Source organism: Triticum dicoccoides, chromosome 3B (genome assembly GCF_002162155.2).
Source record: "Triticum dicoccoides isolate Atlit2015 ecotype Zavitan chromosome 3B, WEW_v2.0, whole genome shotgun sequence".
Classification (NCBI taxonomy): domain Eukaryota; kingdom Viridiplantae; phylum Streptophyta; class Magnoliopsida; order Poales; family Poaceae; genus Triticum; species Triticum dicoccoides.
In genome coordinates this window covers 75,614,802-75,636,752 of record NC_041385.1, presented here as the reverse complement: position 1 = coordinate 75,636,752, position 21,951 = coordinate 75,614,802, and the positions used below count along the sequence as shown (strand labels likewise).

The 21,951-nt window shown below is 43.0% G+C and overlaps 1 pseudogene; it reads left to right on the top strand.

Moving 5' to 3' along the window:
- The first annotated feature begins 19,552 nt into the window (after positions 1-19,552).
- Positions 19,553-20,748, top strand: LOC119280836 (annotated as a pseudogene).
- The last annotated feature ends 1,203 nt before the right edge of the window (positions 20,749-21,951 follow it).

The following is a 21,951-nucleotide window of genomic DNA, read 5'->3' as shown; positions in this document are numbered from 1 at the left end:
GCGCAATGTGACCAAGGAGTTGATCACGGGATGATGTGTTATGGAACGAGTAAAGTGACTTGCCGGTAACGAGATTGAACAAGGTATTGGATACCGATGATCGAATCTCGGGCAAGTAACATACCGATAGACAAAGGGAATTGAATACGGGATTGATTAAGTCCTTGACATCGTGGTTCATCCGATGAGATCATCGTGGAACATGTGGGAGCCATCATGGGTATCCAGATCCCGCTGTTGGTTATTGACCGGAGAACGTCTCGGTCATGTCTACATGTCTCCCGAACCCGTAGGGTCTACACACTTAAGGTTCGATGACGCTAGGGTTATAAAGGAAGTTTGTATGTGGTTACCGAATGTTGTTCGGAGTCCTGGATGAGATCCCGGACGTCACGAGGAGTTCCGGAATGGTCCGGAGGTAAAGATTTATATATGGGAAGTCCTATTTTGGCCACCGGAAAATGTTCGGGATTTTTCGGTATTGTACCGGGAAGGTTCTAGAAGGTTCCGGAGTGGGGCCCACCTGCATGGGGGGGCCCACATGGACGTGGGTAGTGGGGGCAAGGCCCCACACCCCTGGTCAAGGCGCACCAAGATCCCCCCTTAGAAGGAATAAGATCATATCCCGAAGGGATAAGATCAAGATCCCTAAAAAGGGGGGATAACAATCGGTGGGGAAGGAAATAATGAGATTTCTTTCCTCCCACCTTGGCCAACGCCCCAATGGACTTGGAGGGCAAGAAACCATCCCCTCCACCCCTATATATAGTGGGGAGGCGCATGGGAGCTATACACGAAGTTCTGGCACAGCCCTACCTCTCTTCCTACTCCTCCTCTCCCATGGTGCTTGGCGAAGCCCTGCTGGATTGCCACGCTCCTCCACCACCACCACGCCGTTGTGCTGCTGTTGGATGGAGTCTTCCTCAACCTCTCCCTCTCTCCTTGCTGGATCAAGGCATGGGAGACGTCACCGGGCTGTACGTGTGTTGAACGCGGAGGTGCCGTCCGTTCGGCACTAGGATCTCCGGTGATTTGGATCACGACGAGTACGACTCCTTCAACCCCGTTCTCTTGAACGCTTCCGCTTAGCGATCTACAAGGGTATGTAGATGCACTCTCTTTCTACTCGTTGCTGGTCTCTCCATAGATAGATCTTGGTGACACGTAGGAAAATTTTAAATTTCTGCTACGTTCCCCAACAGTGGCATCATGAGCTAGGTCTATTGCGTAGATTCTTTGCACGAGTAGAACACAAAGTAGTTGTGGGCGTTGATGTTGTTCAATATGCTTACCGTTACTAGTCCAATCTTGTTTCGACGGTATTGTGGGATGAAGCGGCCCGGACCGACCTTACACGTACTCTTACGTGAGACAGGTTCCACCGATTGACATGCACTTGGTGCATAAGGTGGCTAGCGGGTGCCAGTCTCTCCCACTTTAGTTGGAACGGATTCGATGAAAAGGGTCCTTATGAAGGGTAAATAGCAATTGGCATATCACGTTGTGGTTTTGCGTAGGTAAGAAACGTTCTTGCTAGAAACCCATAGCAGCCACGTAAAACATGCAACAACAATTAGAGGACGTCTAACTTGTTTTTGCAGGGTATGCTATGTGATGTGATATGGCCAAAAGGATGTGATGAATGATATATGTGATGTATGAGTTTGATCATGTTCTTGTAATAGGATTCACGACTTGCATGTCGATGAGTATGACAACCGGCAGGAGCCATAGGAGTTGTCTTTATTTTTTGTATGACCTGCGTGTCATTGAAGAACGCCATGTAACTTACTTTACTTTATTGCTAAACGCGTTAGCCATAGAAGTAGAAGTAGTCGTTGGCGTGACAACTTCATGAAGACACGATGATGGAGATCATGGTGTCATGCCGGTGACAAGATGATCATGGAGCCCCGAAGATGGAGATCAATGGAGCTATATGATATTGGCCATATCATGTCACAACTATATAATTGCATGTGATGTTTATTATGTTTATGCATCTTGTTTACTTAGGACGACGGTAGTAAATAAGATGATCCCTTACAAAATTTCAAGAAGTGTTCTCCTCTAACTGTGCACCGTTGCTATAGTTCGTCGCTTCTAAGCACCACGTGATGATCGGGTGTGATGGATTCTTACGTTCACATACAACGGGTGTAAGACAGTTTTACACAGCGAAAACACTTAGGGTTAACTTGACGAGCCTAGCATGTGCAGACATGGCCTCGGAACACGGAGACCGAAAGGTCAAGCATGAGTCGTATAGTAGATACGATCAACATGAAGATGTTCACCGACGTTAACTAGTCCGTCTCACGTGATGATCGGACACGGGCTAGTTGACTCGGATCATGTGATCACTTAGATGACTAGAGGGATGTCTATCTGAGTGGGAGTTTATAAGATGAACTTAATTATCCTGAACATAGTCAAAAGGATTTTGCAAATTATGTCGTAGCTCGCGCTTTAGTTCTACTGTTTTAGATATGTTCCTAGAGAAAATATAGTTGAAAGTTGATAGTAGCAATTATGCGGACAATAGAAAGCTTATGTCCTTAATGCACTGCTCAGTGTGCTGAACCCCAAACGTCGTTTGTGGATGTTGCGAACATCGGACATACACGTTTTGATAACTACGTGATAGTTCAGTTAAATGGTTTAAGTAGAGGCACCAAAGACGTTTTCGAAACGTCGCGGAACATATGAGATGTTTCGAGGGCTGAAATTGGGATTTGAGGCTCGTGCTCACGTCAAGAGGTATAAGACCTCCGACGATTTTCTTAGCCTGCAAACTAAGGGAGAAAAGCTCAATCGTTGAGCTTGTGCTCAGATTGTCTGAGTGCAACAATCACTTGAATCAAGTGGGAGTTAATCTTCCAGATGAGATAGTGATGTTTCCCCAAAGTCATTGCCACCGAGCTGCTAGAGCTTCGTGATGAACTATAACATATCAGGGATAAATAAGATGATCCTTGAGGTATTCACGATGTTTGACACCGCGAAAGTAGAAATCAAGAAGGAGCATCAATTGTTGATGGTTGGTGAAACCACTAGTTTCAAGAAGGGCAAGGGAAAGAAGGGATACTTCATGAAACGGCAAATCAGCTGCTGCACCAATGAAGAAACCCGAGGTTGAACCCAAACCCGAGACTAAGTGCTTCTGTAATAAGGGGAACGACCACTAGAGCAGAATTACCCTAGATACTTGGTAGATGAGAAGGCTGGCAAAGTCGATAGAAGTATATTGGATATACATTGTGTTGATGTGTACTTTACTAGTACTCCTAGTAGCACCAGGGTATAAGATACCGGTTCGGTTGCTAAGTGTTAGTAACTCGAAATAAAAGGCTACGGAATAAACGGAGACTAGCTAAAGGTGAGCTAACGATACGTGTTGGAAGTGTTTCCAAGTTTGATGTGATCTAACATCGCACGCTCCCTCTACCATCAAGATTAGTATTAAACCTGAATAAGTGCTCTTGCACCTAAAGGAATGGTTTATTGAATTTTGATCGTAGGGATACACATTTTCATGCCAAAAGATATAAGATAGTAATGATAGTACCACTTACTTGTGGCACTGCCATGTAAGTCATAATGGTATAAAACGCATGAAGAAGCTCCATGTTGATGGATCTTTGGACTCACTCATTTTTGAAAAGTTTGAGACATGCGAACCATGTCTATTGGTATATATGCATGAAGAAACTCCATGCAAATGGACCGTTTGAACTCACTTGATTTTGAATCACTTGAGATATGCAAATCATACCACTTAGGCAAGATGACTGAAAAGCCTCGGTTTCAGTAAAATGGAACAAGATAGCAACTTATTGGAAGCAACACATTTTGATGTGTGCAGTCCAATGAGTGCTGAGGCATGAAGTGAATATCGTTATGTTCTTACTTCACAGATGATTCGAGTAGATGTTGAGAATATTTACTTGATGAAACACAAGTCTGAATTATTGAATGGTTCAAGTAATTTCAGAGTGAAGTAGAAGATCATTGTAACAAGAGGATAAAATGTCTGTGATATGATCATAGAGATGAATATCTGAATTACGAGTTTGGCACAGAATTAAGACATTGTGGAAATAGTTTCACAACTAATACAGCCTGGAACACCATAGTGTGATGATGTGTCCGAACATCATAGTTGCACCCTATTGGATATGGTGCGTACCATGATGTCTCTTATCAAATTACCACTATTGTCCATGGGTTAGGCATTAGAGACAACCACATTCACTTGAAATAGGGCACCACGTAATTCCGTTGAGATGACACCGTATGAATTATGGTTTAGAGAAACGTAAGTTGTCGTTTCTTAAAAGTTTGGGGCTGTGACGCTTATGTGAAAAAGTTTCAGGATTAAGCTCGAACCCAAAGCGGATAAAATGCATCTTCATAGGACACCCAAAAAAGTTGGGTATACCTCCTAATTCAGATCCGAAAGCAATATGGATTGTTTCTAGAATCGGGTCCTTTCTCGAGGAAAAGTTTCTCTCGAAAGAGTTGAGTGGGAGGATGGTGGAAACTTGATGAGGTTATTGAATCGTCTCTTCAACCAGTGTGTGGCAGGGCACAGGAAGTTGTTCCTGTGGCACCTACACCAATTGAAGTGGAAGCTTATGATAGTGATCATGAAGCTTCGGATCAAGTCACTACCGAACCTCGTAGGACAACAAGGACACGTACTACTTCGGAGTGGTAAGGTGATCCTGTCTTGAAAGTCATGTTGCTGGATAACAATGAACCTACGAGCTATGGAGAAGCGATGGTGGGCCGGAATTCCGACAAATGGTTAGAAGCCATGAAATCCGAGATAGTATCCATATATCAGAACAAAGCATGAACTTTGATGGACTTGCCCGATGATCGGCAATCCATTGAGATAAATGGATCTTTTAAGAAGAAGACGGACGTGGATGGTAATGTCACCATATATGAAGCTCGACTTGTGGCGAAGTGTTTTCCGACAAGTTCAAGGAGTTGACTACGATGAGATTTTCTCACTCGTAGCGATGCTTAAAGTCCGTCGGAATCATGTTAGCATTAGCTGCATTTATGAAATCTGGCAGATGGATGTCAAGACAAGTTTCCTTACCAGTTTTCGTAAGGAAAGGTTGTGTGCAATACAATCAGAAAAGTTTTGTCGATCCTAAGGATGCTAAAAGGTATGCTAGCTCCAGCGATCCTTCTAAGGACTGGAGTAAGCATCTCGGAGTTGGAATGTACGCTTTGATGAGATGATCAAAGATTTTGGATTTATACAAAGTTTATGAGAAACTTGTATTTCCAAAGAAGTGAGTGGGAGCACTATAGAATTTCTGATGAGTACATGTTGTTGACATATTGTTGATCAGAAATGACGTAGAATTTCTGGAAAGCATATAGGGTTATTTTGAAAGTGTTTTTCAATGGAAAGCCTGGATTAAGCTACTTGAACATTGAGCATCAAGATCTATAAGGATAGATCAAAATGCTTAATAATACTTTCAAATGAGCACATACCTTGACATGATCTTGAAGGTGTTCAAGATGGACCAGTCAAAGAAGGAGTTCTTGCCTGAGTTGTAAGGTACGAAGTTAAGACTTAAAGCTCGACCACGGCAGAAAAGAGAGAAAGGACGAAGGTCGTCCCCTATGCTTTAGACGTAGGCTCTACAGTATGCTATGCTGTGTACCGCACCGAAAGTGTGCCTTGCCATGAGTCAGTCAAGGGGTACAAGAGTGATCCATGAATGGATCATAGGACAGTGGTCAAAGTTATCCTTAGTAACTAGTGGACTAAGGAATTTTCTCGATTATGGAGGTGGTAAAAGAGTTCGTCGTAAAGGTTACGACGATGCAAGCTTGACACCTATCCGGATAGCTCTGAGTAGAGAGACCGGATACATATAATGGAGCAATAAGTTAGAATAGCTCCAAGTAGAACAGTTGTTTGGAATAGCTCCAAATAGAGCGTGGTAGCTGCATCTAGGAGATGACATGGAGATTTGTAAAGCACACACGGATCTGAAAGGTTCAGACCCGTTGACTAAAACCTCTCTCACAAGCAACATGATCAAACATAAAACTCATTGAGTGTTAATCACATAGTGATGTGAACTAGACTACTGACTCTAGTAAACTCTTGGGTATTAGTCACATGGCTATGTGACCTGTGAGTGTTAATCACATGGCGATGTGAACTAGATTATTGACTCTAGTGCAAGTGGGAGACTGTTGGAAATATGCCCTAGAGGCAATAATAAAAGTATTATTATATTTCAATGTTCATGATAAATGTCTTTTATTCATGCTATAACTGTATTATCCGGAAATCGTAATACACGTGTGAATACATAGACCAAATATGTCCCTAGTGAGCCTCTAGTTGACTAGCTCGTTGTGATCAACATATAGTCATGGTTTCCTGGCTATGGACATTGGATGTCGTTGATAACGGGATCACATCATTAGGAGAATGATGTGATGGACAAGACCCAATCCTAAGCTTAGCACAAAGATCGTGTAGTTCGTTTGCTAGAGCTTTGCCAATGTCAAGTATCTCTTCCTTTGACCATGAGATCGTGTAACTCCTGGATACCGTAGGAGTGCCTTGGGTGTATCAAACGTCACAACATAACTGGGTGACTATAAAGGTACACTACAGGTATCTCCGAAAGTATCTATTGTTTTATGCGGATCGAGACTGGGATTTGTCACTCCGTGTAAACGGAGAGGTATCTCTGGGCCCACTCGGTAGGACATCATCATCATATGCGCAATGTGACCAATGAGTTGATCACGGGATGATGTGTTACGGAACGAGTAAAGTGACTTGCCGGTAACGAGATTGAACAAGGTATCGGTATACCGACGATCGAATCTCGGGCAAGTAAAATACCGCTAGACAAAGGGAATTGTATACGGGATCGATTGAGTCCTTGACATCGTGGTTCATCCGATGAGATCATTGTGGAACATGTGGGAGCCAACATGGGTATCCAGATCCCGCTGTTGGTTATTGACCGGAGAACGTCTCGGTCATGTCTGCATGTCTCCCGAACCCGTAGGGTCTACACACTTAAGGTTCGATGACGCTAGGGTTATAAAGGAAGCTTGTATGTGGTTACCGAATGTTGTTCGGAGTCCCGGATGAGATCCCGGACGTCACGAGGAGTTCCGGAATGGTCCGGAGGTAAAGATTTATATATAGGAAGTCCTGTTTCGGCCATCGGGACAAGTTTCGGGGTCATCGGTATTGTACCGGGACCACCGGAAGGGTCCCGGGGGCCCACCGGGTGGGGCCACCTGCCCCGGGGGGCCACATGGGCTGTAGGGGGTGCGCCTTGGCCTACATGGGCCAAGGGCACCAGCCCCAAGAGGCCCATGCGCCTAGGGAACCCTAGAGGAAAGAGTCCTCAAGGGGGAAGGCACCTCCGAGGTGCCTTGGGGAGGATGGATTCCTCCCCCCCTCTTGGCCGCCGCACCAGATGCCATCTGGAGGCTGGCCGCCGCCCCTTTGGGGTGGGAAACCCTAAAGGGGGCGCAGCCCTCCCCTTCCCCTATATATATGAGGCCTAGGGGCTGCCCATAACACATGATTTGATCTCTCGTTGGTGCAGCCCTGCCCCTCTCCCTCCTCCTCTTCTCCCATGGTGCTTGGCGAAGCCCTGCGGGATTGCCACGCTCCTCCACCACCACCACGCCGTTGTGCTGCTGTTGGATGGAGTCTTCCTCAACCTCTCCCTCTCTCCTTGCTGGATCAAGGCGTGGGAGACGTCACCGGGCTGTACGTGTGTTGAACGCGGAGGTGCCGTCCGTTCGACACTTGATCATCGGTGATCTGAATCACGACGAGTACGACTCCATCAACCCCGTTCACTTGAACGCTTCCGCTTAGCGATCTACAAGGGTATGTAGATGCACTCCCCTTTCTACTCGTTGCTGGTCTCTCCATAGATAGATCTTGGTGATACGTAGGAAATTTTTTGAATTTCTGCTACGTTCCCCAACAAAACATATTTACAAAAACAGAACAAGTCAAGTTCATACCAGTTTCTCCCTGCCACGGCCAGTTCATCGGATGTTGTCATTATTGCCTTTCACTTGCACGGCCGAATGATATGAAAATAATAATAGTGCAAGAGTGCCATGAACTAAGCTGGAATCTGCAAACATTTTATTCAAGATGAGAAGACTGGGTAAAATGTGCTCTTATTAGTTCAACAATTATTCATATGAGAGCGACTCAACATTTTCATCGTGGTCCTCTCCTTGGTAGGTCTCGAATAAAAAGAAAAGAAGTTCAGAGAAAGACACTAACATATTTTTGGAGTTTTTGGTTTTCTAGATCGGGCAAATAAAAGGGAAAAGCAAAAACGAGAAAACCTATTTACACGGGAAAGCTCCCAACAAGCAAAAGAAGAACAAGGAAATCTTTTTGGATTTTATTTTTAATACTAGTACTAAGCAAGCATAGAAAGTAAACTAGCTACAACTATTTTTTTGGTTTTTCTAAAGTTTTTCAAACACACAAGAAGAAAGTAAGGAAATAAATCCAAGCATGGATGATACAATGAAAAAGTGTGAACACTGACAAATAGAATATGATATGCGGAAATGAATGTAAGGTCGGTGGGAACACGTACTTCCCCAAGCTTAGGCTTTTGGCCTAACTTGGCAGTCAATCAGTAGCCTCGTGGGTAGAAGTCTGCGTGGAAGCTCACAGAGGCTCTTGGTGTGGATGCCTTGGCACGCCGTGCTGCCACCACTGCTGCGTTATGAGCTCGGGCCTCGCTCTTAAGAACAACATATCTCCCCTTGCTGTGATAATCAAAAAGAGCAGGCGCAGGCAAATATGTGTGCACAACAGAGGTTTGGTTAAACAATAAATTATAAGTGCAGTCGTGATTTTTTCGTTTCAAGATCTTATGGCTTTTTAAAGCCTCGAAATCTAAATACTGCATGGGTAGGATAGGGTCATAGGGTAAAGGTGAAACACCCAGCTCTTGTACCAAACGTGTGGCATAAATGCCCCCATAGAACCAGCCACTGTTAGCATTATTCTGAAGTCTACGTGCAACAATCGCTCCAAGGTTATAGTTCCATTCACCAGCGAGAGCGGTGTGAATGAGGCTCAAGTCTGGCGCACAAAGTATGCTACAGTCTTGCTTGCCTATTATGCATTTAGTGTTAAATAATGCAAAATACTGAATTGCGGGAAAGTGGATGCTCTTTATTCTACCTTGTGTCACTCCCCTATTTTCACCGTAACAAAGGCTAGTCAAGAAGAACTCGTACTCAGCCCTGATGGTTCATCAAGCAAACCCCAATAAGGCAGTTTGCAATGGTAAGCAAACATCTCCAGTGAGATAGTAAATGTATTATCATAAATAATAAAGGACACCCTAGACTCACGAGGGAAAAATGTAAATCTTTTGGCAAATGACTCAGTGAGAAGTTGGCATTGTTCACACTTATCTGAAAGGTAGGGACCGAGGCCAGCATTGTGAACATATTTCTTAAATTCCTCCTTAATGCCCACATGCACCATATATTCATCGCAAGGCCATAAGCATCTTTTGGTGGCGGCATCACGCGTGGAACTTTCACTTGGTTCCACATAAGAACGGCGAGCAGAACTGTCACTAGAAGATGCCCCGGAGGATCTTCTCCTTGAAGAGCTCCTTCCAAATAGGTTCATCGTGTCCGCGTACAATTTTCTGAAAATGAAAATTTTGAGGTGACAAAAATTTGTCAACAAAACTTCACAAGATTGATAGCAACTACTCCTAGGGATACATAGAGGCCATAGCAAGCATTCAAACTACTTAGAACACTAAGAATTCAACGTGCAAGCTCATCTACAACAGCACCAAGAGTAGCTAATTATTAAAAGTATAAACCACTAAAACGAAAACTAATTGGACAAATGGTGGAGTCACATACCAAGCAACAATCCCCCGAAACAGTTTCAGAAACGGAGCTTCGAGCTAAGAGATCAAAATCCGCAGGTTTGAGCTCAAGAACACGGGAGAGAGAACAGTGGGGATTTTTTTTCCTGAAGGTAAGTGATGATGTGGGCTAAAGAGATAAGTGAGGGGGCCCACATGGGGACCACAAACCACCAGGGTACGCCTGGGGGTCCTGGCGTGCCCCGGTGGGTTATGCCCACCTGGTGCCCTCCCTCTGGTATTATTTGCACCAAAAATTCATAAATATTCAGAAAAAACTCGTATCAGGTTTTCAGAGCATTCTAAGAACTTTTATTTTTGGGTCATTTTTCATTGCACGGGAAATTCAGAAAACAGACAAAACATGGCATTTTATTTTATTTAACTAATTAAAACAGGAAACAAAAAGTAGGGACAGAAGGTAGTGTTACCGCTCAAAAATGATTCATTAATAAGGTTGATCAGGTCTTATTAACAACCACTTTCAATTAGCATGAAACCGAAGAACATCCGTAAATCACTAAGTTACCGCAATGGGGATATGCATTTCCCCAACAATAAGCATTTCATATTTCTTTTTGACATTAGGTAGAGGTATTTGAAAACTTCCAATAGTGATTGTCAGAGATTTTTCAATAACATTAATACCATTCACTTGGAATTGTTTCTTCGGAAAATGCACCGTATGCTCATTACCATTAATATGAAAAGTGATCTTGCTTTTATTGCAATCAATAACAACCCCTGCAATATTCAAGAAGGGTCTACCAAGGATAATCGACATGTTGTCGTCCTCGGGCATCTCAAGTATAACAAAGTCATTAAAAATAGTAACATTAGCAACAACAACTGCACATCCTCATAGATATCGATAGGTATGGCAGTTGATTTGTCAGCCATTTGCGAAGATATTTCAGTAGGTGTGAGTTTATTCAAGTCAAGTCTTTTGTATAAAGATAAAGGCATAACACTAACACCAGCTCCCAAATCACACAAAGCAATTTTCACATAATTCTTTTGATAGAGCAAGGTATAGTTGTTATACCCGGATCTCCAAGTTTTTTAGGTACTCCATCCTTAAATGTATAGTTAGCAAGCATAGTGGAGGTTTCAGCTTCCGGTATTTTCTTCTTATTTGTGATGATATCTTTCATATACTTTGCAAAAGGAAATATTTTTAAGATGTCAATCAAGCGAGTACGCAAAAAGACTGGCCTCAGCATTTCAGCAAAGCGTTCAAATTCTTCATCATCTTTCATTTTAGTTGACTTGGGTGGAAAAGGCATAGGTTTTTGAACCCACGGTTCTCTTTCTTTACCGTGTTTTCTAGCAACAAAGTCTCTTTTATCATATCTTTTATTCTTAGGTTGTGGGTTATCAAGATCAACAAGTGGTTCTATCTCAACATCATTATCTGGTTCTTTATCATTATTTGGTTGAGTGTCTTCATGAACCTCATCATTATATTTTTCATTATCACTATGTGGATGTTCATTACCAGATTGAGTGTCAGCATCAGCATCAGAGATAGAAGTTTCATTTTCATTATCAGGAGGTTTGTCAATTTCAGGTTTACTAGAAGCATGCAAAGTCTTATCTTTTTCTTTTTCTTTTACTTTTTAGAAGGACTAGGTGCACTAGTGTTGTTTCTTTGTGAATCTTGTTCAATTCTTTTTGGGTGTCCCTCAGGATAAAGTGGTTGCCGAGTCATTTTACCTCCTCTAGTTGCAACTCTAACAACAAAGTCATGTATATTATGATTCATTTCATCAAGTAATTCTTTTTGTGATTTAGCAACTTGTTCTAACTGGGTTTGAACCATAGAAGCATGTTTTCCAACAGCTCTAACATCATTTGAGATTCTAAATAACAAGTCACTCAAGCGAGCAATCATATCATAATTATATTTCAATTGTTTCATAACATTTGCATTGAAGTGATCTTGCTTTTTAATGTAAATGTCAAACTCATAAATGCATTGACTAGGATGTTTATTATGAGGATCATCACTATCATTGAATTTCATTAAAGATTTTACCTCGTGCTTCAACCCCATGTATTTCTTTCATCGGTGGTAAATTTTTAACATCCTCGGCCTTAACACCTTTTTCCTTCATAGATTTCTTTGCCTCTTGCATATCTTCAGGACTGAGATACAATATACACCTCTTCTTCGGAGTGGGTTTAGGCGGTGGTTCAGGAATAGTCCAATCATCATAATTTTTCATATGTTATTCAATAATTCTTCAGCTTGAGCAATAGTTTGTTCCCTGGAAACACAACCAGCACAACTATCTAGGAAATCCCTAGAAGCATCGGTTAGTCCATTATTGAAGATATCAATTATTTCATTTTTCTTAAGAGGATGATCAAGCAAAGCATTAAGTAACTGGCAAATCCTCCCCCAAGCTTGTGGGAGACTCTCTTCTTTAGTTTGAACAAAGTTAAATATTTCCTGTAAGGAAGCTTGTTTCTTATGAGCAGGAAATTTTTTTCAGAGAAGTAGTAAATCATATCCTGGGGACTGCACACACAACTAGGAACAAGAGTATTGTACCAAGATTTAGTATCACCCTTTAATGAGAAAGGAAATAATTTGAGAATAAAGTAGTATCGAGTTTTCTCATCATGAGTAAAAAGGGTGGCTATATCATTCAACTTAGTAAGATGTGCCATAACAGTTTCTGTTTCATAACCATGGAAAGGATCAGATTCAACCAAAGTAATTAACTCTGGGTCGAGAGAGAATTCATAATCCTTATCAGCAATAACAATAGGTGAAGTAGAAAACTCCGGATCACATTTCGTTCTAGCATTTAGAGATTTTTCTTTATACTTGTGTAATAATTTCTCTAGATCATCTCTATCCTTACAAGCAAGAATATCTCTAGTTGCCACTTCACTCATAATGTAGCCTTCCGGTACCTTAGGCAATTCATATCTAGGAGGGCTAGCTCTAGCAAGTGTTTCAGGAGTTTTAGTTTCAAGCTCATCATCAGATTCAACAACATCATGTTGTATTACTCTAGCAATTTGTTCATCAAGAAATTCACCAAGTGGCAGATCATCATTATCAAGCATGGTACTAGCATCATCATGAGTAGATAGCAGAAGTAGCATCATCAATAACTTGCGACATATCAATTAATAGAATGTAGTGGTGTTGCAAGTCTACTCATAACAAAAGGTGAATCTAAAGCAGAACTGGATGGCAGTTCCTTAACTCCCCTCATCTTTGAGGGAAATATCATAGTCTTTGGATCCTTCAGATTCTTCATAGTGATAAATTGATAATAATCCCAAGTGACTCAACAAATATAGCTATGTTCCCTGGCAACGGTGCCAGAAAAAGGTCTTGATAACCCACAAGTATAGGGGATCACAACAGTTTTCGAGGGTAAGTATATAACCTAAATTTATAGATTCGACACAAGGGGAGCCAAAGAATATTTGGAGGTATTAGCAGTTGAGTTGTCAATTCAACCACACCTGGAGATTAATTATCTGCAACAATGTGATTAGTAGCACAGTAGTATAATAGTTTGATGATAGCAGCAGTAGTAACGGTAATAGTAACAGTGGTAACAGTGATATTGTAGTAGGAATGATAGCAGTAGCAACAGCAGTAACTTATCAAGAACAATATAAGATAAATTCATAGGCATTGGGTCGGTGACTTGTTGGATGATATTCATCATGTGACAGTTATAACCTAGGGCAATACGGCACTAGCTCCAGTTCATCGATATAATGTAGGCATGTATTCCGTAAATAGTCATACGTCCTTTATTAAAAGAACTTTCATGACATCTTTTGTCCTACCCTCCCATGGCAGCGGGGTCCATATTGGAAACTAAGGGATATTAAGGCCTCCTTTTAATAGAGAACCGGAACAAAGCATTAACACATAGTGAATACATGAACTCCTCAAACTACGGTCATCACCGAGAGTGGGCCCAGTTGTTGTCACTCCGGGGTTGTCGGATCATAACACGTAGTAGGTGACTATAACTTGCGAGATCGGATCTAACCCATGGGTATAATGATGAATTCATAAACGGTTCAGATCTTAGTTCATGGCACTCGGGCCCAAAGTGACAAGCATTAAGCATAGCAAAGTCATAGCAACATCAATCTAAGAACATAGTGGATACTAGGGATCAGGCCCTAACAAAACTAACTCGATTACATGATGAAACTCATCCAACTCCTCACTGACCAGTGAGCCTACGAAGGAATTACTCACTCCTAATGGGGAGCATCATGGAATTGGCGATGGAGAGTGGTTGGTAATGACGAAGAACGAAGATCCCCCTCTCCAGAGCCCCAAACGGACTCCAGATCTGCCCTCCCGAGGAAGAACAGGGCTTGGCAGTGGCTCCGTCTCATGGATCATGATAATTCTTTCTCCCTGATATTTTTTCTGGAAATATGTGATTTTTTAGTACCGGGTGGGTACAACCCACCTAGGCGTGCCAGGAGAGGGGGGCGCACCCTGGTGGGTTGTGCCCACCCAGGTGCCCCTCTCCTGCAGGTCGTGGCTCCAAAAATCCTTATTATTGATATAAAAAATTCTCGCGAAGTTTCATTCCATTCCGAGAACTTTTATTTCTGCACAAAAAGAACACCATGGTAGTTCTGCTGAAAACAACATTAGTCCGGGGTTAGTTTCATTCAAATCATGCAAAATAGAGTCCAAAACAAGAGGAAAAATATGAGAAAAATTCGATACGTTGGAGACGTATCAGCTCTCGTCCTGGTCGATGAGCCCAGTTTAGGATTGGCTGATGCTCGGCTAGCTGGGATTTTGGACACGGTCATCGTGTGCTCCTCCTAGAATAAGAGGGGGGGAATATGACAATCTGGTCTTATGCCTAGGCACATACTGAAGGTTATACCTCTTTGATGATGGAGGGGGTTCTACGGTGCTCCCGGTTTCCTTTCGTTTTGAAGGCTCACCATGCGAAGATGCTGCCTTCCTAGGGGCCGCCCTCGATTGGGTACGGCTCGCTGAGCGCCGATCCTATAAAGCACGGTTCAGTGTAATGGGTGATACACGAGTGGGGGCTCCTCTTTTTGAGAATGATTTCCGAGCACTTACCTTGACGAAAGGAAGAAGGCCGGGGTAGTCAGCCGTAATAGCCACTTCCGAGCCATCAAGGCTCACTTGATAAAAGACTCCATCACCAAACTCTATAAATATATCCGAATCCTCGCGGAAGCTGGGGTCTTTGTTGCGAGCATGGTCCTCTAGCTCAGGGGAGGGGCAATGAACATTTTCGACTGCCTTCCTCCATGTCTGCTTTAAGACAATCAAAATAATTTGATTATCACATCTTGATAACGAGGTCGAACAATGCTGATATTCAACAACTTACCCATTCAATGGGGTTGTACATGGAAAAACCTTCCCGACAATTTAAGCGGATGAATTCTTATTTCTCCCCTTATAAAGATCTACCAGAATGGCGGCCAGAGCGGCTAGGGTATCAGGGCCCTCGCGCTTATAGCGAGATGCGTCGTCCTCCCTGTTGTAACACCATAAAGGGGTCACTCTGGACTGAAGGGGCTGGATGCATTGCTTTATCGCGATGGCCATAACTTCGATTACCGAGAGTCTGGACTGGGCAAGTAATTTGACATTGCTAACTAACCTCATTAGCTCCGCATTGTCTTCTTGCTTGGGGCTCCGGGGGCGCCAATTGAGTAGCTTCTTAAAAGGAGCACTGGAGAATTCGGGAAGTCCACGCCGAACTGGGTCCGGAAGGGGAACTTCCTCAATATAAAACCATTCAGAAGACCATTCTTCGGACCCCTTCTTGGGAGTTCCGACAGGGTAGCCTGATCCGGCTATGCGCCAAATTTCAGTGCCGCCCACTTCAAACATAGAACCACCTTGATGGCGGGGAAAAGGCAAAAGAACTTTCCCCATAGTTCAAAATGAGCCTCGCGGCCTAAGAACATCTCGCAGAGAGTGATAAAACCCGAAATGTGTAGGATAGAACCTAGTGTGGGGTTGTGTAGCTGGATCACATATAATTCCAATATACCCTTGAGGAAGGGATGGATCGGGAATCCTAAGCCCCTCAGAAGAAATGAGACAAAGCACACCCTCTCCTCCCTGTTTGGGTTGGGGAAATTCTCTGCTAGCGCGTCACTACCAATCGAGGCCAATCCCGCCTGCATGGAGACTAGATCTGCGGGAGGAAGATATCCCTGCATCTGAAGTCAACTCAGCTGGAGGTGGGACACTGAGCAGCTTCGCCAATCACCCTCTTGAGGGCCATGGGGGGCGAGGAGGAGCTAGGGGCGCTAGCCATGTTTTGAAGTTTTTTCGTGGTTTACTTCGATGCTCTTTTTGTCCAATGTGGGATGGCATTTGGGGATCTAACATCTTTATATAGATGCTGCCCGTGCGTGGTAAGGGGCTTATTTGTAAAAAGGAATGGACCGTTCGCATTTGCCCAGCACGTGGAAATCAAGGCGAGGACGGGAAGGAATCATAAAGGCAGAACATGGAGGCAAAAAACGGACTATCGTCAATCCGGAGTATGCTGAAGAACCCTCCTTGCAAACCCGAAGACATAAGCCAGATACTACATCGTCATTGAAGGCAAGTTCAGGGGCTACTGAAGGAGTCCTAGATACGGGGGTCCTCAGGTGTTTGGCCTATTCGATATGGTCCAGACTGATGGGCCATGAAGATAAAGCAGAAGACCATCCCCCGTGTCCGAGTAGGACTCTTGAGTGTGTGGACAACAAGTTTGGTGTCCGGATGTACTGTTTCCATCTTCTATAAACCGACTCTGTACAACCCTAGGCCCCTCCGATGTGTATATAAACCAGAGGGGTTAGTCTGTAGAGGCTATCAGAATAATCATAGGCTAGACAGCTAGGGTTTAGTCATTACGATCTCGAGGTAGATCAACTCTTGTAACCCCTATAAAAATACAATCAAGCAGGACATAAGGTTTTACCTCCTTTAAGAGGGCCCGAACCTGGGTAAACATTGTGTCCCCATTGTCCCTTGTTAGCATTGATCTTTAGACTTACAACTTGCCCCCCCCCCAACCCGAGATCTACCGATTTTGACACCGACAAGGGGTAACGAGGCACATACTGTATTGTTGCCGTTAAGGGTAAAAAGACGAGGTTCATATTGCTTGAGTTTATTCCTCTACATCATGTCATATTGCTTAAGGCGTTACTCCATTCTTATGAACTTAATACTCTAGATGCATGCTGGATAGTGGTCGATGTGTGGAGTAATAGTGGTACAAACAGGCAGGAGTCGGTCTTGTTGTCATGGACGTAATGCATGTATTCATGATCATTGCCTTGGATATCATTATAATTATTATCTTTTCTATCAATTGCTCAACAGTAATTTGTTTATCCATCGTATGTTTTCTTTCAAGAGAGAAGACTGTAGTGAAACATATGCCCCCCGGGTCTATTTTTCATCATATATTTTCAGATCTACAAAACCTAAAACCCAAAAGTACCTTGCTGCAATTTATTTGTGTTTACTTTATTTCACGTTTTAGTAATCTTTTATATCTATCTCTATCAGATCTCATCCTTGCAAGTGACCGTGAAGGGATTGACAACCCCTTTATCGCGTTGGGTGCAAGTGTTTGATTGTTTGTGAAGGTGCATAGATTGGAGACTTGCTTGTACCTCCTACTGGATTGATACCTTGGTTTTCAAACTGAGGGAAATACTTCCCTCTGCTACATCACACTTTCCTCTTCAAGGGAAAAACCAACGCAAGCTCAAGAAGTAGCAGCCGCCAAGTTCATTTAGAAGAAATGGGCGGGACAACCATCCGACCTAGGCGCCTTGAGTGGTCCTATCTGAAAAAGTGCATCAACAATATATTGATTCGTAATCTCTACACATAGGCCAACATTCATCTAAGTCAGTGACAAGCTTATTAATTAAATTTATCACCGAGTCCGCATGAAGTGTTGAATCAGCCAGAAACAAATTAGATAAGTAGGATGTGGCCATAGGAGCCATAGATTCATGATCCTCGTGCGTCACCCCTTCATCATCAACCAATGATTTTTCGCGATTTTTCCGAGCACGCCACATCGCTTTCCGATGTAAGAACTGTGTATTATGGTCCCCTTCCCGCAACCATGCAACTCTAGATCTTTGCATCTAGAGCATCTCCTCCCGGTACAGAAGTTTGTTCATCGTGTCAGCGGCCTCCCGAATTTCCTTTCTATCTGCATTCATAGACATAAGCTCTTCCAAACGACAAGGTGACTTATTAATTTCTTTTATAACTTTACCAGATTTTTTACAATTCCAATCTTGTAATTTTTAATCATATCTCTAAGACCATTAGCAATATCTCCGAAATTATGCATGGAACACAACTCAGTTCAAGTATTCATTATTACCTCTGGGAGAGTGGGGTCTCTCTCCCACATCACCTCATCTTTTGATTTCATCTAAGTTTTATCCCAAAATCAATCTTATCACTGTCGATTTACAAAAGGATATATCCAGTAGCTAACCATGAGAAAGGCAGGTGGTGCGCGACATGCCTCCTCTTTCGGTACACATGATAAGAACATTGTTGCACACACTCGGAGGCATGGGAAGATCCATATGTTGCGTGGTAGCTTTTTTAGGAAAAGCAACAAGGTTGTTCGATCGTTGCACCTAGATGTACCTACACTAGTACGCGACGACCCGGAAAGCGGGTAAAAATGAGAAACTTATGTATATCTCCAGAGAGATGCGAGTGGCGTGCTTTTGTGTACATACATGTAGTGCTTGAGCTTTACCGGTCCCGCTCATGCACGCGGGGATTCGGTACCAGTTGGCGCCAGTCCCCCCACCAGATGGTAACCGATCTATTGACGTTGCTTTGAGAGAGATCAACGTGACTGTTACTAACACTCTAGGCACCACATTATACCGACATACTGAGTCAACCATCCATGCTCATCTCCTTGTCACATATTGTTTAGAGAACACAAGGGTTTTGTGTAAACTCACAAAAGCTATATATAGTATATGAATGTATATGTAAGATGGAATATGTAAACTAATAGATTTCTCTAGAGGCTGTATATAAATATGAATGCATATGGTGGAATGTATACATAGGTATATACATAGAAAATAACATTGCTTTGCATCACAAAGCCACGCAACATCAAAAGAAGCACACATTTTCCACGCAGATGAGATGAGCAGAGGGTAGCATGAGGAGCGCATATTCATACATTAACAAGAATGAGAACAAAACCAAAAGTATTCAATCTGGCATGTCATGTCTTGGAGAGGTTCGATAAACCTAGCACATGTCACCATCTAGTTGTGCCCCCACAATACGACAAGCAACACACAGTTGTAAAGATGAGGAACTATCTCTATCTAGCTAGCTAGCTTAGCATCTATCCAACCACCGCCAGTAAGAACAAATTAAAAAAGCTAAGAAAACATCAAGGCTTCTCTGGCAAGTGCCTTGCTAGTACACGCATCCACTGCTATTTAAGTACCCCCTTCTCATATCTCTAGATACCATCGAATTCCTTCCATAGTTACACACATCTCTATCGTTACCCCCAATATTTGCGCCACAATAGGACCCATTTCCCAGAGAACCTCCGCCATGGCAAAACATCTTCAAGTTCAACAACAACAACAGTTGAAGCTGCCGTCGGGGTTCAGGTTTCACCCGACGGATGTGGAGATCATTACCGCCTACCTAGTACCCAAGGTGCTAAAGAAACCCTTCGACACTAGGGCAGTTGGGGAGGTGGATCTGAACAAACATGACCCATGGGAACTCCCCGAGATGGCAAACATGGGGGAGAAGGAGTGGTGCTTCTTCTCCCAAAAGGACCGCAAATACCCCACTGGGATACGGACCAACAGAGCCACAACCGCCGGCTACTGGAAGGCCACTGGAAAAGACAAGGAGATCTTCCACCCGCCAACCATGAGTCTCATCGGCACGAAGAAGACACTAGTCTTCTACAAGGGCAGGGCACCCAAGGGGGAGAAGACCAACTGGATCATGCATGAGTACAGGCTCGAGAGAGGCAAGCAGCCGGCACCCAACCTGCCCACTGACATCACCAACACATCCACCATTAATGCATCTTCCTGTAGAGGCAAGCAGCCGGCACTACAATGCATCATCATCATTGGCGCCACCGTTGTTAGTGACTGCATCTTCTTTGTACCAGCTACAAGCCACTGGGGCTAGCTTGTCGATGATGGAAGGTGTGTTTCTCCCAATGATGAATGACCACTACTTTGGTAACCACCACCACCACCAAATGATGGCCGTCCCACCACAGCCGTCGATACCATTCTACCACCAGCAGCAGCAGGAGCAACAACAACACCAGATGATGCAGATGATGTCGATGGATATGATTGTAGACCAGGGCTTTATGGTCGGGGTCGAGCCTAGGAGCGAACCATCATCCATAGTGTTGCAGGAGGATTTCCTAATTGGGTTAAGCAAAATGACCCAGGCAACGACACCACAACAACGTCTGACGAGATCATGTCAATGAATATGGGGATGGATGGCATGTGGAAGTATTGATGATCAAATTATCCAATAGACCATATATGTCTGTGCGCATGCATGAATTAATCATCCGTCCGAAGATCAGTTGATATATACCAACATATATATTGGTTTGTACCGCAATTTAAGTTTTCAGCTTCAGCACAATAGAGTTTGTATGCATTGCTTGACATGCCTGCCTTGCCTTGTCTCTCTTGTGCTAGCATTGTGTGTGTGTGTGTGTGTTGTGTGTGTGTGTGTGTGTGGCGCGCGCGCGCGTGTGTGTGTGTGTATACTGGCTTGTATATGTTGTATATTTGGCACAACTATGGGCTTTACCATTGTGAACATTGTTTTTGGAATAAAAAGTATTATTTCCATACTTCAAGTGCCAGAAATGGCTTTTTTGTGAAGAAAGTACATGAAATAAGTTCCAAAACTTGGCATTATCATTTTTTATATAAGGTAGACCAAATTGGAAGCACGCTGACCAATTTCATGAATTTAAAAGTACTTTAGCTATCTTTTGAAGATTTACTGCATTAATAGTGAAATATAAGATTTTGCTCAAATTTCAACTACAAGTGTGATGTAGTTTGGTACTGAAAATTGGCAAGAATCATTTTATGCTCTCATGTTGGTGGTGCATTGATACGTCTCCATCGTATCTACTTTTCCAAACTCTTTTGCCCTAGTTTTTGACTCTAATTTGCATGATTTGAATGGAACTAATCTGGACTGACGATGTTTTTAGCAGAACTGCCATGGTGTTATTTTTGTGCAGAAATCAAAGTTCTTGGATTGACCTGAAAATTTACAGAGAATTTTTGTGGAATATGTAAAAAATACTGGCGCAAAAATAGTGGCCCACCCCCTTAGGGCACGTCCTGCATGCTTGTGGGCCCCCTGGACCTCCTCCGACCCTAACTCCAACTCTATATATTCCTATCCAGGGAGAAAAATATCAAAGAGAGGAGTTCATCACGTTTTACGATGCGGAGCCGCCACCACCTCTTGTTCTTCCTCGGGAGGACAGATCTGGAGTGTGTTTTGGGCTCCGGAGAGGGGAAATCATCGCCATCATCATCATCAACCTTCCTCCATCGCCAATTTCATGATGCTCACCACCGGGAGTGAGTAATCCCTTCGTAGGCTTGCTGGAGGGTGATGGGTTGGATGAGATTTATCATGTAATCGAGTTAGTTTTGTTAGGGATGATGCCTAGTATCCACTATGTTCTAGATTGATGTTGCTATGACTTTGCTATGCTTAATGCTTGTCACTAGGGCCCGAGTGCCATGATTTCAGATCTAAACCTATTATGTTTTCATGAATATATATATATATATATATATATATATATATATATATATTCTTAATCCTATCTTGCAAGTTGTATACACCTATTAAGTGTTATGATCCACATACCCCAAGGTGAAAATAATTGGGATTCTT